The 16299-nt window shown below is 44.5% G+C and overlaps 1 long non-coding RNA gene across 2 annotated transcripts in view; it reads left to right on the top strand.

Annotated features, from left to right (window-relative positions):
• The window catches only part of LOC124711737, a 1117457-nt gene that overhangs the window by 540732 nt on the left and 560426 nt on the right, over positions 1–16299 (top strand). The window contains exon 1 of one of the 2 annotated variants that reach the window (XR_007005510.1): positions 7544–7878. The exons of the other annotated variant lie outside the window; for it this stretch is intronic. This is a non-coding gene — a long non-coding RNA (uncharacterized LOC124711737). Of the gene's footprint in view, positions 1–7543; positions 7879–16299 lie in introns of those variants that run through there. 2 annotated transcript variants of the gene reach the window in all.

Raw genomic sequence — 16299 nt, 5'->3', positions numbered from 1 at the left:
CGGCTTCAGCTGCCCTAGACACAGTCACTTCCTTGACGCTTCAACACGGTTTGCAGCAACGCAACGGCAAACTACCGTAGAAGAACGTGGGGGTACAGCTCGTTGTCTGCATTGTCATCATGATCAAGGGTGAGGACTCGCTCATGTCGTAAGTAACTGTCCAGGACCAACACAATAACATAGTGTTTGAAAGTTCGTGATGAATATACTCGCTGTAGACAAGATTTAACGTGTTCCGTTGAGTCATTTGACGGGCTTCGCCCAACGGATGAAGCAGTTAAAACCAAAGCTGGTCAATGATAGTAGACTAATAACATGTCCGACTTACCAATTACCAAACAATAACCTTTAGAGACCTACTGCTGAGCCCAGCTGTGTCGTCTTCATGTTATTAGTAATACTGTTAAAAATTTCCTTTTTTCTCAGTACTTCCACAGCTCTGTTACTGTTGTAGCTGGTTCTGCATGGATTACCATACATTGATACAACGCTTTTATTGCATATTTTGCGACTTGGTGCTCGTGCGTAACATGACGTTTCGTGAACTTCGTATTGTACTGGTTTTCCGAGATTTGTGTTTCTCTCTCCAGCGTCTTGTAAACCGCTCAGACACGAACAGAGATACATACGCAAATTAAAAAAAAAAATGTTTTTCAGACCATGTCTTCAACCAGCAGTCCGGATGGCCTAACACTACTTAAAGTAAAAAAGTAAAAACGAAATTCCACAACCTGTTTTCCACATTACACTATGTAATCTCCTCCCCTCCGCCCCCCCCCCCTACTTCCTTCTTTCATCTATTGTCCACATTAAACAATGTCCAATCCAAGTAATTTACAAGCAAAGTCTTTTATGAAGATTTGAGAGGAGCGAAGATTACAATAAACTTTACTTAGCTTGACATGCTGAAATGGCTCCAGTTCTTCTTGTCTAGGGGTCTGATCCTTGAAGCTGAAAATCTAACATGAGGTCCTCACGGTTGGTTTGAACTAAATGAATTGGAAGATTGTAGTTGCAGCATTTTTTGCGTAAATATATTTTCCACCGATTTTCTCACATTTTAGTGTATCATACAATATTTTGATTTATCAGATTAACAAAGCCGAAATTACATTGTTGTACCTATTATACAAAAATACGTCCGATCACATCAGATGCAAGCTTACGACTCTTACACTTTGCGGAAATAACATTCCTAAGGGTTTACAATATTTCTTAACAAATGAATTCCTACAAGTTTTCGTCACACTATTAATTTAGATTATTATTTCATTATTAATTTCATTATTATTGCGTAATTAATAACAGAAATTTTAAGTGTTGACATAATTCGTAACTTCAAATGATTCTAAAAAAACAATTGTAACTGTAAATTCAGAACTAGTCTTATCGATTGTAACATCAAAACTAAAATATTTTATAAAGTAATTCCTTTTCATAAATATTAGCTTGAAATACAAGATACTGTGTCGCATTCGGGAGGACGACGGTTCAATCCCGCGTCCGGCCATCCTGATTTAGGTTGTCCGTGATTTCCCAAAATCGCTCCAGGCAAATTCCGATATGGTTCCTTTGAAAGGACACGGCCGACTTCCTTCCCCGTCCTTACCTAACCCGATGAGACCGATGACCTCGCTGTTCGGTCTCTTCCCCCAAACAACCCAAGCCAACAACATGCTGTGTATAAAAAGCTATAAAAGTTTTCAGAAAAGCAACTGTCCAAAATTCAAGAAATAGTGCTGTTGAGGAAAAGTAATTTTAGAAGAGGATGTCCCGTTACAACTGGAAATAAAGCTTCTCCACCTGTCTACAGACTAGTGATTTAATCTTCCAGCATTGTGTGTCTGTGCTGTACTCAATACATTTTATGGTACTAAATATATGCCGGCTGGGGTGGGCGTACGGTTCTAGGCGCTACAGTCTGGAACCGCGCGACCGCTACGATCGCAGGTTCGAATCCTACCTCGGGCATGGGTGTGTGTGATGTCCTTAGGTTAGTTATGTTTAAGTAGTTCTAAGTTCTAGGGGACTGATGACCTCAGAAGTTAAGTTCCATAGTGCTCAGCGCCATTTTTGAACTAAATATAAAGGGTATTCCGTGATAAAGTTACAAACTTCCAGGTATTTATTTACAGTATGGCAACTTCGACGGCAACTAAAATTCATGAATTGAATAATTTTGCAAAATAAGTAGAATTAAGAACTAAATCCACAAATTAATATCTAAATTATAAATGTATTTAAGGGCTACCGCTGTCACTTCAAATAAATCTTCTAGCTTTTCAGGGTATGCTCATCTGTTACAAAGTGTTCAATGACCTGATGTTCGTTGCCACAGTCACGTTGAGAAGAAGAAGACTTTCCCCATCGCTGTACGAATCCTATTATTTGGTTTTCAATAGTGTAGAGGTAATTCCAAGCCGGATGATCTTGTGCCAGGTTTTATGAGGGTCGGATATTTCTCATGGGGAATATTATTTCACGTTCCTCAACATATTCTGCTCATGTCGAAATCCACTGCTTGCACATTGATTCTGTCAGTGTGGTAGATGACTGCCTGTAATTTTAATCTCCTCATTCTAAGTGCACGTACATCAGTGTCGATTGGGAGCTGAGAAATTTTTCGGTAATTAATTTTTCATGCTCCTTGAGAAGGGCATTCTGTCTTTGGAGATCTTGTGGCGCAATGTGTGTGTGTGGCTTACGGGTGGTAACCAGTAAAGAGGAGTAGATCCGATGCAGCGTGTTATCGTCCTATTGCTGCATTTAGCTGAACGTCGATTTTTCTCACATTTGGACTATTAAGCCGCACTAGAGGACACTATTGGGCAGCAGAATAGACGAGACCTAAGGATCAGCATTATTACTGTTCTGTCGTGTACCTACTTCGAAAGAATGCACCTCCTGTAGCCAACCTTACCGGAAGGCCGCTGTGACAGTTCCTGCGGCCTTTTGACTGGAGGGGCGCGAAGACCACCTGGCATCTAAGGTTGGGTAACCTGCTGCAGTGGCAGGAGATAGACCCTCGCGAGTAGAGCCCCCACCCCCCGCGCTGGTGTGTCTGCGGCCCAGATGTCAACGCAACAGTTCAGACCCTTACTGACTTGCACGCTTTGAGGCTCTCTTAATTTGATTGATCGGCTAGTATGAAAACTATATCGCTCCTGACATCCGATGCCCCTGCACCAAGGAGCTTCGAATCGTTGAATTGGAAATGCGCGCTAACCTCCTCCTGTCCCCGCTCTTGTGTTCACCTCCTACTCCCGCTTAACTTTATCCATCTCCTCCTTCTGCCCCTTTTCTCGGTTCACCACCTTCTCTCCCTCCCTCTCTCTCTCTCTCTCACACACACACACACACACACACACACACAGACACACACACACACACTCCCCCTCCCCCTCCTCCTCCTCCTCCTCCCCCCCTCCCCCCTTCTCCCACTCCCCTCTCTGTTCGTATACTCCCCTCCTTTCTTCCGGAACTTCAGCCTAGTTTATTTAATGCAAACAAAATCTTGAATGAGAATCGAAGTTGCTTAAATTGTGTGCGTGTGTTAGGATCATTGGTGTACGCATATACGGGGTGTGACTGAAACATCTGCAGCTGCTGGAGCTGTGAGGATAGTACCTTCTAACGTCAGTATTTCACATAGTTTTAATCTGCGAACGCATTACAATGCTTCAGACAATTCAAGTCACATAAGTGCAAATTGATGGTTAGGTCCTGCAGAAAGTGTCATCACTTCTGTCTCTAAGCTGGTCGTAGGTTGTGTTCCAAAAACGAACACCATAGAGATAGAAGTGATGGCACTTTCTGCAGGACCTAACCATCATTTTGCAGGACAATGCTCAAGCACGTACAGTGCAAGCTGTTACAGATTTGTTTGACTGATGGGGCTGCTATGTGCTGTACCACCTACTGCACTCCCCTGACTTAAGCCCTCGTTAGTTCAACTCGATTTCTAAACTGAAGGAAACACCTCACGGCATTCGCTTCAGAACTGCTACAAATTTGTCAGGCAATAGACCGCGCCGCTCGAACTGTCAACACAACTGGCACTGCTAAGAGTGTCCTACGCCTTCCACATCGCTGGCAACGGGTTATACACAATGCTGGTGACTACTTTGAAGATCAGTAAATCTTTGAAACACGTATCTGTTTTGTAGAAGCTGTAAATAAATTGTTGCCACTATTAAAGTTCAACCGTCGTATATATAAGGAGAAAGATTATAAATGGAAGAAACAATTTGTCTAATGTTTTAAGTGCCCTGCTATCGTAGTTAAAACTGACTGCGTCAAGGAAAACTAAACCGTACTTTTTCAGAACGCACTATAGCAAAACATTTTCTTTGTCGCAGTCGCTTTTAACGGAAAACCTGTACATGTTTGTGTAAAAAGTACATAGCATATGTGTTTCCGGAAGTTCAGTACAGTATTGTGTAAAATTACAAGTAAATCAGTCAAGAACGTTTCGAGATCCTTGCTAGCAACTTTTGTCATTTTTTATTTGTATTCAAAATGTGTAGCCTATGTTGGTCTGAAATTTTATTAGAATATCGTGTAAAAATTTGAAAAAGTCGTTCAAGAGTTTTGTAACAACGTCTTGTCTTTATATAGTATTATCGATGTACTATAAAACCAATTAAGGACTCGTTTTCGTGCTCCGGGTGGTTGGTTGGCTTAAAGAGGAGGGGGGCGGAGGGGGGAAGGGTCCGAACTGCTAGGTCATCGATCCGTCTTCCGGAATCTGTCGGGGAAATAGAAGAGATTGCTTTCCAGAAATGGTGTAATGTGCCGCATAGCGCTTTTCAGTAGTTTGGATTGACGATATTTTGAATGTCAGAGGCAGTCCTGCCACCATTTGGTGAGCCTCGATTTGTTCTCCAACCATTGCATCAACAAAGAGCGTTGTTTCTCTAATGATGTCGATTTCGACGTGCTTCCTTCCTCGTCTCTTTCGTCTACATTTTATTCTTATTTTGTTTTCCTAATACTCTCTTACTTCACACTGCTGTTTGTCCGTCTAGCTTTTAATATATTTTTGCAGCTTCACATCGCAAACTGATCAATTGTTTTCAGTTGCCCTAAGTATTCATATTCATCATTTATATTTTGTATTCTCCCACTGACATAAGGATTGTACATTATTTTTGGCATACTGTAACTGATCTTCAGTTCTACTGTCATATATGTTGTTTTTAGTTCCTCCGTCTTATGACTAAATTATTGTGGATCTGAATTGAGGAAAACACTGACATCTGCTCGTAGAAGCTAGTTCAAGTAGTATCTGTTTGCTCTGCGAGTTCAATGATTTGAAGAGCGCTTCGGAGGTTAAAGAAAATAATTTTGTGAAACTGAGTAAAAATTCCTCACTTATTTTATCAAGTCTGAGCTTTTCACTCTCTTCTCATCTTGTCGTATATATTTTTTCAGCCGGCCGGAGTGGCCGAGCTGCTCTAGGCGCTACAGTCTGGAACCGCGCGACGGCTACGGTCACAGGCTCGAATCTTGCCTCAGGCATGGATGTGTGTGATGTCCTTAGGTTAGTTAGGTTTAAGTAGTTCTAAGTTCTAGGGGACTGATGACCTCAGACGTTAAGTCCCATAGTGCTCGGAGCCATTTGAACCATATTTTTTCAATAAACATTGTTGTAGGTTCTGCTCCATGGTTCTCAAACGCTGAACCCAATAAGCGGACAAACGTTTAAATAAATAAACAGGAATCTAAATTTTAGGAAACTGAATTCCATATTCAGAGCTACATTCCCAATCTACCTTAAACGAAAAGTCTACATCCAGTGTATACTGCCAATAGCAATTTACAGAAGTAAAACGCGGACATTAAACGCTCGAACAGTTATGAAAGGTCGAGTTGCCCAGCGACCAATGAAAGGGTGCATGTCGGACATAACAATAGGGGAACAGAAAAAGGAAACGAATTGGTAAAGGAAAAGACAAGAGTTGATGGATTTGATAGTGAATGTTACCAAACTGGAATGCAGATGGCACCGGCGTACTGCGAGATGAAATGTTGGGAAAAGGATGAGGAGAGTGTGCATTGTATTCCTCCTAATATGGAAAGCTCTAGACGACAGCCTAACATAAAGTGGATTGACGGCATAAAGAAAAAAAGGGACGAGTGTGCATGCAAAAAACTGAAGATCTCTATGTATGGAGACGTTTCGGTGAGCCCTGTATCCAGCAGTAGATGATAAACACGTGGATGATGGCAGTGGTGATCATCTCGGATGTTTCATGTTTAGTACTTTGTATACATGTTTAACCTACACATAACGTCTTGATCTTGCTCTTGCATTGGGTTGTCGTTGCTAGTGTGTTTTTCTTGCATCTGCCTTGTTTATCTCGTCTGCCTTTGAGATGGGAAAACTCGTGCATCACATCGAGAGCCACTTGACAAAATCCGATGTTTAGCCGTCGAGCATAATCGCCTTTTGGTTTACGTACAGTAGCCATCAGCTGGCACATGTTCCATTTTATTAAAGAGCCAAATTAAATATTGCTTTCTGTCGATCATAGTGGAAATTTATCTGCCAGCGTTAATATCGTATGATTCGATAGCATTTTTATCCCTGTTCCTGTTTTTGCCGTTTGATTAATTCCTTCTTCCTCATAAAAATTAAACACCAGTGGCGGTAAATTCCCAGTAACAAGAGAGTAGTAAGAACATACGAATGAAAAAAGGATAGAATGAAATATTAAGGTATAAATTATGTAAATATAATTGAAAGCTTAAATAAGGTGTTGATCCTTGTCGTCGTCTTATAATTATCTCCGAACATACTTTGACCGTTAGTTCAAAAGTTAGTCGCTCCACATCGCGCTCTGTGCACGTATCACACAGCGGCGCCACAAAGGCTGTGAGGGCGCTCCAGTCTGCGTCGCTGCCTCAATTCTCGCTGCGTTTTATTACGCTGTTAGCGAGGCTCCCGGCACCAACCGCTCCTCCTGGCCAGGCATTTAATTTTTGGCCCAGCAGCGCTCGCGGAGACGCTAAGGGAACGCAGCCGGCGTGTAACTTGCTTACGCCCGCTCTTGGACCAGTTATTAGCAGACGTGTGGTGGGGGCAGGCGCCGCCCTGACTGTGAATGGCGGGGGGGGGGGGGGGGGTGGCAGCGAGGGGGGGGGACGCTGCACCGCGCATGCGCGACGCCGTTACGCGCCCGGAATCTCTCGCATCTGATCGGCGGCAGCTCGCTACCTTCAGTAGCTGTGCAGAGAGCGCCGTTGCAGGTCGTGTGCGTCTGGCGTGGGACAGTCGTGCCCGAGGAGACGGCGCGTGACTTTGTTTCTCTTCCCTCTCCGGTGGACTGCATAACCTTCGCATTTACTGCTGTGGTCGCAGCTCGTAGATGTAATTCGAAGCGCTGTTGCTTGAAAACGCTCAGCAATGTGAATGTTGCGGATCACGGAAGATTTTAAAACGAACTTAACGGTTCTGGATCTGTGGCTATCATCTTTTGTGTGTCAGTTTCTACCGTGATATGTACGTGTGAAATTGTTTGTGTGTCTGACTTAGGAAGGACAGAGTTCACTTACTGTTACTACAGCTTTCTTGCGCACAGTCGCATGTTAGTTTGATAAGTAAACTGCAGTGTGTAGAAAGGTACGGTGGTATGTGCTGGACCTTCTGCGACGTCAGTGTATGTGCATAACCTCCAGGGTGACGTCTTGTGACATCTCCGACGTACCGAGGATGCATATGGTACAGCAGGCGTGTAACAGTTGTAGTGGACGCAAAGTGGAACTTCCTCTACGAGGTTGGTAGAAACAGAATTACGTACATAAGGAACTGCCTGGACTCTCAACAGCGTAGCAGCTTCTCGGCGTGAAGGGCGGAGCACAGCTTACCGGAGACAGGTAAGGCAGGCTTCTGTGTGTGTGTGTGTGTGTGTGTGAGAGAGAGAGAGAGAGAGAGAGAGAGAGAGAGAGAGAGAGATATGGAGAGGGGGGGGGGGACGCGGCAGGCGCCAGCCAGTGTTTCCTGCTGCGCCCACGCGTCGTTGCTCTCTTGTACAGGTCAGAGAACTACCCTCATCTCTACTGATTGCCCTGTTTACTACCAGAATCTGAACAAACGAGCGCGGTTGCAGCTCAGTTACATGTTTTCCCGTTGCTCATTCAGTAGTGTGTGTGGCCACAGTTGCTTCCAGTTCGGAGAATTTGTGGGGTGATGGTGGTGGTGGTGGTGGTGGTGGTGGTGGTGGGTAGTGTTTAACGTTCCGTCGACAACGAGGTCATTAGAGACGGAGCGCAAGCTCGGGTTAGGGAAGGATTGGGAAGGCCCTTTCAAAGGAACCATCCCGGCACTTGCCTGAAAAGATTTAGGGAAATCACGGAAAACCTAAATGAGGATGGCCGGAGGCGGGATTGAACCTTCGTCCAGTGTGCTAGCCACTGCGCCACCTCGCTCGGTAATTTGTGGGGAGTCCCGGTACGTGGTATGGCGCCACGATCAGTGTACTCTTGTATTAGCAGCACTGATGTAGGGCAGACGGATCCTGTGTGCAACCTTTCCCCCGTGTTTACACGTTGTGTCCATCGAAACCCAATGCGAGTGAAGATAGTCTGACAGATACATCATTGATAAAACAAAGTTGTTGATTATAATATTGAAACCTGTCTTTCCTATAGGATTTATTATCGCCAAATTCTCATTTATCCCGTTGAACCCACTGGTAATGCTTACGATTCTAACAGTTCGTTATTTGCTGCAGTCAAGTCGTTTTCTAGCTTCAGTGCACATCTGTTGCATCCATTTCTTCAGTGTACAGCCTTAGTCCGCCACAAATTGTTCTTATTGAACAAACAAGGCAGTTCCGTAGTACTGTAGCGTGCTAAAATCTCACGATCGGCGATAACGTGGGAGATGGCGATGACACAATTCGCAGTTAGCGCACAGGGATTACAAAATTTTCCAAACACATCTGAATTGTTCTACATTGCTTTACCGATAACCCTCATGAAAACTATGATCTTATAGTCCTACCAAACGAAAATTATGTATCAACTGAGGATGTTTTGTTAGGATGCAGCATGTTATCTTGGGTAGAGAGTTGTCGACAGATGGAGAAGTAACTTGTTAATAGTAACCTTTTAGCACTTCACCAAATGATGCAGTTATCTATAACTAAGTACTGTCAGAAAAAAGATGCTCGAAGATCCAGTCACTTGTTGATAAGATACCAAAGTGGTGCAAAGGTTGGAAACTTGTTTTAAATGTTCAAAAATGTAAAATAGTGCACTTCACAAAACGTAGTATCCTATGGCTGCAACATTAGTGATGAACCCTTACAAAAATCCCGGTGTAACAATTTGTTGAAATATGAAACGGAACTGTTACGTAGGCCTTCTGTCTTATACCTACGAGTACCATATGTAGGAACTCTTTTTAAGTACAGCTCATTGGGTTTGCTTTACTTACAAAGATTGGCAGTTGTAATTAAATCACAACTCTTTTACACTTCGTGACCATACATGAACATGGACGACAGGTTAGTGCATAAGATACTGCACTGCTTTATAGTCGGCAGCATAGATCTTCGATCTCATTCACATTTTATCTCACTTTGGTTTCCCCGAATAACGTCAGCTGAACGGTGGGATGTTTTCTTGGCAAAGGCTACTTCACATTTTCTGTCTTCGACCCTGTCGAAGGCCTACGTTATACTGTCACTGATCTTTGACGAACATCTACATCGACATGATTACTCGGCAATTAACAGTTAATTGCCTTGCAGAGGGCTCACCGAACCACACTCACGTCCCACTTTCGAACAGCTAGCGTGAAAACGAACACTTCACTCCTGTGCGAGCTCTGATTTCTCTTATTTGATTATTATGATCATTTCTCCCTGTGTCGGAGGGCAGCAACAAAATATTTTCACATTCAGAGGAGTAAGTTGTTGATTGAAATTTAATTAAAAGATCCTGCTGCAACGAAAAACGCCGTTGTTTTAATAATTGTCAACCCAATTCGTGTATGATATCCGTGACACTTTCTACCGTGTCTCTCTATAATACGAAACGAGTTGCCCTTCATTGAAGTTTTTCGATGTCCTCCATCAGTCCTATCTAATGCGGATCCAAAACCGCACAGCAATACTCTTGAAGAGAACGGTCAGTGCAGGCAATCTCATTAGTAAACCTGTTCCATTTTCCAAGTGTTCTGCCAACGAATCACAGTCTGTGGTTCGCTTTCCACACAGCATTATCCCTGTGATCCTTCCAGTTTAAGTTACTCGTAACTGCAATCTCTACGTATTTAGTTGAATTCACGGCCTTTAGATTTGTGTGATTCATCGTCTAACCGAAATTTAGCGGATTCCGTTTAATAATCATGTTGACGACATGATACGAAAGAGTCAATTGCCACTTTTGTAAAAGCTAAGGCGACGACACAATGTTTTAAAGATATAATGAAGTACTCTAGCACATTCTTAATGATTTTATAGAACGGTATTTATAAAATACGTCTCGCAAAGCTATTTTACAGTGTAATACAGGCCTAGTTGGAGCCGGCCGGAGTGGCCGTGCGGTTCTAGACGCTACAGTCTGGAACCGAGCGACCGCTACGGTCGCAGGTTCGAATCCTGCCTCGGGCATGGATGTGTGTGATGTCCTTAGGTTAGTTAGGTTTAATTAGTTCTAAGTTCTAGGCGACTGATGACCTCAGAAGTTAAGTCGCATAGTGCTCAGAGCCATTTGATGGTTCAAATGGCTCTGAGCACTATGGGACTCAACTGCTGAGGTCATTAGTCCCCTAGAACTTAGAACTAGTTAAACCTAACTAACCTAAGGACATCACAAACATCCATGCCCGAGGCAGGATTCGAACCTGCGACCGTAGCGGTCTTGCGGTTCCAGACTGCAGCGCCTTTAACCGCACGGCCACTTCGGCCGGCCGAGCCATTTGATCCAGCCTAGTTGGAATTTCTGCCAAGTCTCTTGTGACATTGATTTGGAGAGGTGCTACTGTCCCCTTCTCACCTTTGTGGAAGAATTTGCCTCATAATTTTCCTCCACACGGGACAACAAATATGAAGTATCTCAAGATTTATACGGCAGTCATCTTAAGTTATTTCACTTGTGTAAGTATTAGAATTTTTGAACGGCTGGTAGAGTTTTCTGTTTGCATGTACTCGAAACATGACCGTGTCCGCGGGAGGGCCACCAGAAAAAGCGAGCAGTCTGTTGTGGAAACAACCCAGCTACAATACAGAGGCTTGCAAGAAAATACATCCACTGTTTAAAAGTCCATAACTTGCAAACAAATTGACGGAGCTGCCTCATTTTTGGTGAAAGTGTAGCTTAAAGTCCATCTTAAAGATATCACTGTAGGTGTTGGAAATGGTCACCATTAACACCCACACACAAACGATGCCGCGGAACTGCAGCACAAACTACTGAGTGCAACGTGTTCAGTTGGATATTTGTACATGAATGTACGATGGATTCTCAAAGTTCATCCAATGTGCGTGGCTTTTGTCGATAAACGACGTCCTTTAGTGTTTCCCCACAGGTAAAAGTCCAGAGGAGTTAGGTCTGGGGAACGTGGTGGATACTCCACAGCACCTCTACGGCCTATCCATCTTCCTGGTAGATTTTCGTCGAGATACGCCCTAATACGATTTTGGTAGTGGGCTTGGGGCACCATCTTGTTGAAAGTAAACGCTACCGTCACCATACAAGTCCCAGATGGCAGGTAAAATGGATGTCTGAAGCTTCTGAAGGTACACCTCACAGGTAATTGTGCCGTCAAAGAAGAATGGCCCAATTAAGCCCCGCTAAGACAACCCACACCACACATTTACTCCTGGCAAATTCATGACTTTGTCTACGTGGACGTTCGGATTTTCGGCGGCCCAGTAGATGCAATTGTGGCGATTTACTGTACCATTGAGTTTGAACTGTGCCTCATCAGACCACACATTCATCCCTGCAAACTCTTCATCGTTGCGCACCATGTTAGTAAACCACTCGCAGTACTCCATTCTACGATCTGGGTCGTCCTCGTTCATTGCGTGTAGCAATTGTGGTATGTAGCACTTCCACTTTGCTGTCTTCAAAATTCGCCGAATACTTGAGCGACTCACTCCAGTTTCACGGGCACACTGTCTGACAGGCTTCTGTGGTGAGCGAGTGAATTGTTGTAACACACGACGGGAGTTAGCTGGACTTGTTACTGTTACAGGTCGTCCAGATCGTTGTTTGTGTACATCTTTAATACAGCCTTCGGCTTCAAATTTGTCTCGAATGCGACGAATCGTTAAACGTGTCGGTGGCTCTGTTTGATACTCATTTCCCCATTGCCTTTGAACCTCATTAATGTTTTCGTACTTAAATACCACTTCAAAACTGACTTCCTTTCATCGAATGCAACCCTTGCGCCAGCCATGTTTACTCGAGTACCTGGGTACAACTAAGAACAAAACACTGACTATCTGGCGACTGTCATCTGACAACAAAACAACTCAATACAACGCTTGTGTGGCGATTGCCGGAACTACAAGCTATTACACTACCAAAGATGAGACAACTCCGTCAATTAATTTGCCAGTTATGGACTTTTAAACATTGGATACGTTTTTTGAACCCCTCTGTATATCGAGGTAAAAGGTACCGGTCATTCTTCTCACAGGAAAAGAAAATTCCATATGTCTTCGTCCGTAACACTGTACTGAAAACACAAACCTTCGGCGAATCTCGTTTACGCGTCCCAATTTCATGAGAATTCTCAGTACCCCTTACGCTCCCGCTGTGGCGATTACCCCACCTAGATAAATGGAACGTCTCGCGTATTCCAAAAACTTGCTTGTCGCTATTCTGTCAACGCACTGCACTCGTAACACCAGTTGGTGGGGACAGTGCAGATTTGGACAATTTACAGTTCTATTCATGCATCAGTTACATTTGGACATGTAATACTTCGGAGACTACATAACTTTGAGAACGAGTGAATCATTTGTAATAGTCCTGTGTATTAATGATCTAGTGGATAACGCTGGAAACTCCGTGAGGCTATTCGCGGACGGTGGTGCGTTGTCTGTACTAAGGTTGCAACACAGGATATGTGTAGAGAATCGACGTTTGGTGCAGGAACTGGCAGTTGGCCCAGAGCGTCAATAAACACAACGTAGTGCGCACAGGTAGGCGAAGAGGCGCGCCGCTCTGCCATCACACGGTGGGCGATGAATCACTGCAGACGGCAGCTGCTATAAATTCCCTAGGCTTAGTGCCACCCAGTGTCACCTGAAGTGGAATGACCACGTAACACAAATTGCAAGAAAAGCAGACGGCAGGACGACATTCGTTGGAAGAATTTTCAGGAATTTAATTCACCCACGGAAGAACTGTCTTGTAAACTACTCGTTCGGCCCTAGTCTTGAGTACTGCTTGTCAGTGTGGAATCCTTACCAGATTAGATTAATAGAAGAGGTGGACAAGATCCCACGACGAGCGGCGCGTGTGGTCGGAGTGTCGTTTACTCGGTGCGTGAACGTTACGGAGATCCTGAGATCCTCAGGCACTACAATATATGCGTTGTGACTGTCACGGACCGGGCTACAGTGGAAATTTCTAGAGCGTACGTTCCAAGACGAGGCGAGTAACATATTGCTTCCTCCTACGCATGTCTCACGAAATGGTGACGATGAGAAAATTAGACAAATTTGATGTCGTACAGACAATCAATCGTTCATCCTTCGTGATCGGAACGGGGAAAGGGGGGTGCATGTCGTGGTACCAGAAGTTCAAAAATACCCCTCCACCACAGAGCGTCAGGTAGCCTTCGGTGCATGATATAGATGTATGCATACAAAAAAATAATACAACTCTTAATTTTTTTTAAAATTTCACACGTTCCAATTCGTAGTATGCAACCTTTGCACTGTTTGTATAAAACTTTATTTCGTCCAATTCGCCGAGATACATAAAAATATTCAGAGTGCCGGTTTTGGGCAACTACACTACTGGTCATTAAAATTGCTACACGAAGAAGAAATGCTGATGATAAACGGGTATTCATTGGACAAATATATTATACTAGAACTGACATGTGATTACTTTTTCACGAAATTTGGGTGCACAGATCCTGAGAAATCAGTACCCAGAACAACCACCTCTGGCCGTAATAACGGCCTTGATACGCCTGGGCATTGAGTCAAACTGAGCTTGGATGGCGTGTGCAGGTACAGCTGCCCATGCAGCTTCAACACGACATCACAATTCATCAAGAGTAGTGACTGGCGTATTGTGACGAGCCAGTTGCTCGGCCACCATTCAGCAGATGTTTTCAGTTGGCGAGACATCTAGAGAATGTGCTGGCCAGGGCAGTAGTCGAACATTTTCTGTATCCAGAAAGGCCCGTGCAGGACCTGCAACATGGGTCGTGCATTATCCTGCAGAAATGTAGGGTTTCACAGGGATCGAATGAGGGGTAGAGCCACGGGTCATAACACATGTGGAATGTAACGTCCACTGTTCTAAGTGCCGTCAATGAGAACAAGAGGTGATCGAGACGTGTAACCAATGGCACCCCATACCATCACGCCGGGCGATACGCCAGTATGTCGATGACGAATACACGTGTCAAATGTGCGTTCACCGCGATGTCGCCACACACGGATGCTACCATCACGATGCTGTAAACAGAACCTGGATTCATCCGAAAAAATGACGTTTTGCCATTCGTGCACCCAGGTTCGTCGTTGAGTGCACCATCTCAGGCGCTCCTGTCTGTGATGAAGCGTCAAGGGTAACCGCAGCCACGGTCTCCGAGCTGATAGTCCATGCTGCTGCAAACGTCGTCGAAGTGTCCGTGCAGATGGTTGTTGTCTTGCAAACGTCCCCGTCTGTTGACTCAGAGATCGAGACGTGGCTGCACGATCCGTTACAGCCATGCGGATAAGATGCCTGTCATCTCGACTGCTAGTGATACGAGGCCGTTGGGATCCAGCACGGTGTTCCGTATTACCCTCCTGAACCCACCGATTCCATATTCTGCTAACAGTCATTGGATCTCGACCAACGCCAGCAGAAATGTCGCGATACGATAAACCGCAATCGCGATAGGCTACAATCCGACATTTATCAAAGTCGGAAACGTGATGGTACGCATTTCTCCTCCTTACACGAGGCATCACAAAAACGTTTCGCCAGGCAACGCCGGTCAATCCTTGTTTGTGTATGAGAAATCGGTTGGAAACTATCCTCATGTCAGCACGTTGTAGGTCTCGCCACGGTCGCCAACCTTGTGTGAATGGTCTGAAAAGCTAATCATTTGCATACCACAGCATCTTCTTCCTGTCGGTTAAATTTCGCGTCTGTAGCAAGTCATCTTCGTGGTGTAGTAATTTTAATGTTCAGTAGTGTAGTTCCCATTTTCATATGTGCATAATCCGCTAGATGCACAGATATATCATCAAATATATGGTGTACAATCGCTGAATTGTTGAATAACTTCCTAATGTTTAAAGTGTCTAAGTATATGTCTTTGTACAGGGTGATTCAAAAATTCGTTAACATTTTAAAATACACTCATTCACGGAATAATATACTTAGAGCGGTAAAACTTGACTAGACCGGCCTTACATGACATAGGGTTTTAGTGGCGAAAAAAACCGGCCAACAGACTGTGCTGTACAACTCGTCAGGGACGCCGCATGAGAACACACACGCACAACTGCAGAATTGGGCCATCGAAAATTGCGCGGTACGGATTTACCACATCGATCGTGGTCGGAAATGAGGGGTGCTGCTTTTCAAACTGTCAGCGTAACGGTAAATTGGAAATTTGTGGTAAGTTCCTATGGGACCAAACTGCTGAGGTCGTTGGTCCTAATTACCAATAATTAGCGTAACAATTGGCTTTCAGAACAAATGCTCAACATGTCGGTCGTCATTCAGTCAAGGGAGAATGTTGTGAACAGCACTGTACAGCGTATCAGAGCGTATGTTGAGACATTGCCGTCTGATGTTGTCGTCTGGCATGTCTGACGAAGTGGAACATCAGCAACAATCACGCATACTGAAGACTGCCAACCTGGGAGGCCAGGCACGACGGAAGTGGTGGATCAGCAACGATGTGGCCCAGAGAGAGTATGGAGTGGCGCGCAGTCCTGTATAAAAGTCGTGCCTTCAGCAGGTGTTTACCAGCCAGGCCAGCGATGACGTGGTTCCTTCATCATAGCACGAGGTAGCAGTGCGGTCTCGGGCATCTAGCCAAAGTTTCCACGCCTCCCCCCGTCGGAGTTTCGACTCCTCCCTCGGTTATGGGCGTAA

This window comes from Schistocerca piceifrons, chromosome 8 (assembly GCF_021461385.2).
Source record: "Schistocerca piceifrons isolate TAMUIC-IGC-003096 chromosome 8, iqSchPice1.1, whole genome shotgun sequence".
Lineage (NCBI taxonomy): Eukaryota > Metazoa > Arthropoda > Insecta > Orthoptera > Acrididae > Schistocerca > Schistocerca piceifrons.
Note: the sequence above shows the minus strand (reverse complement) of the source record. Positions and strands in the feature narration are given on the sequence as shown.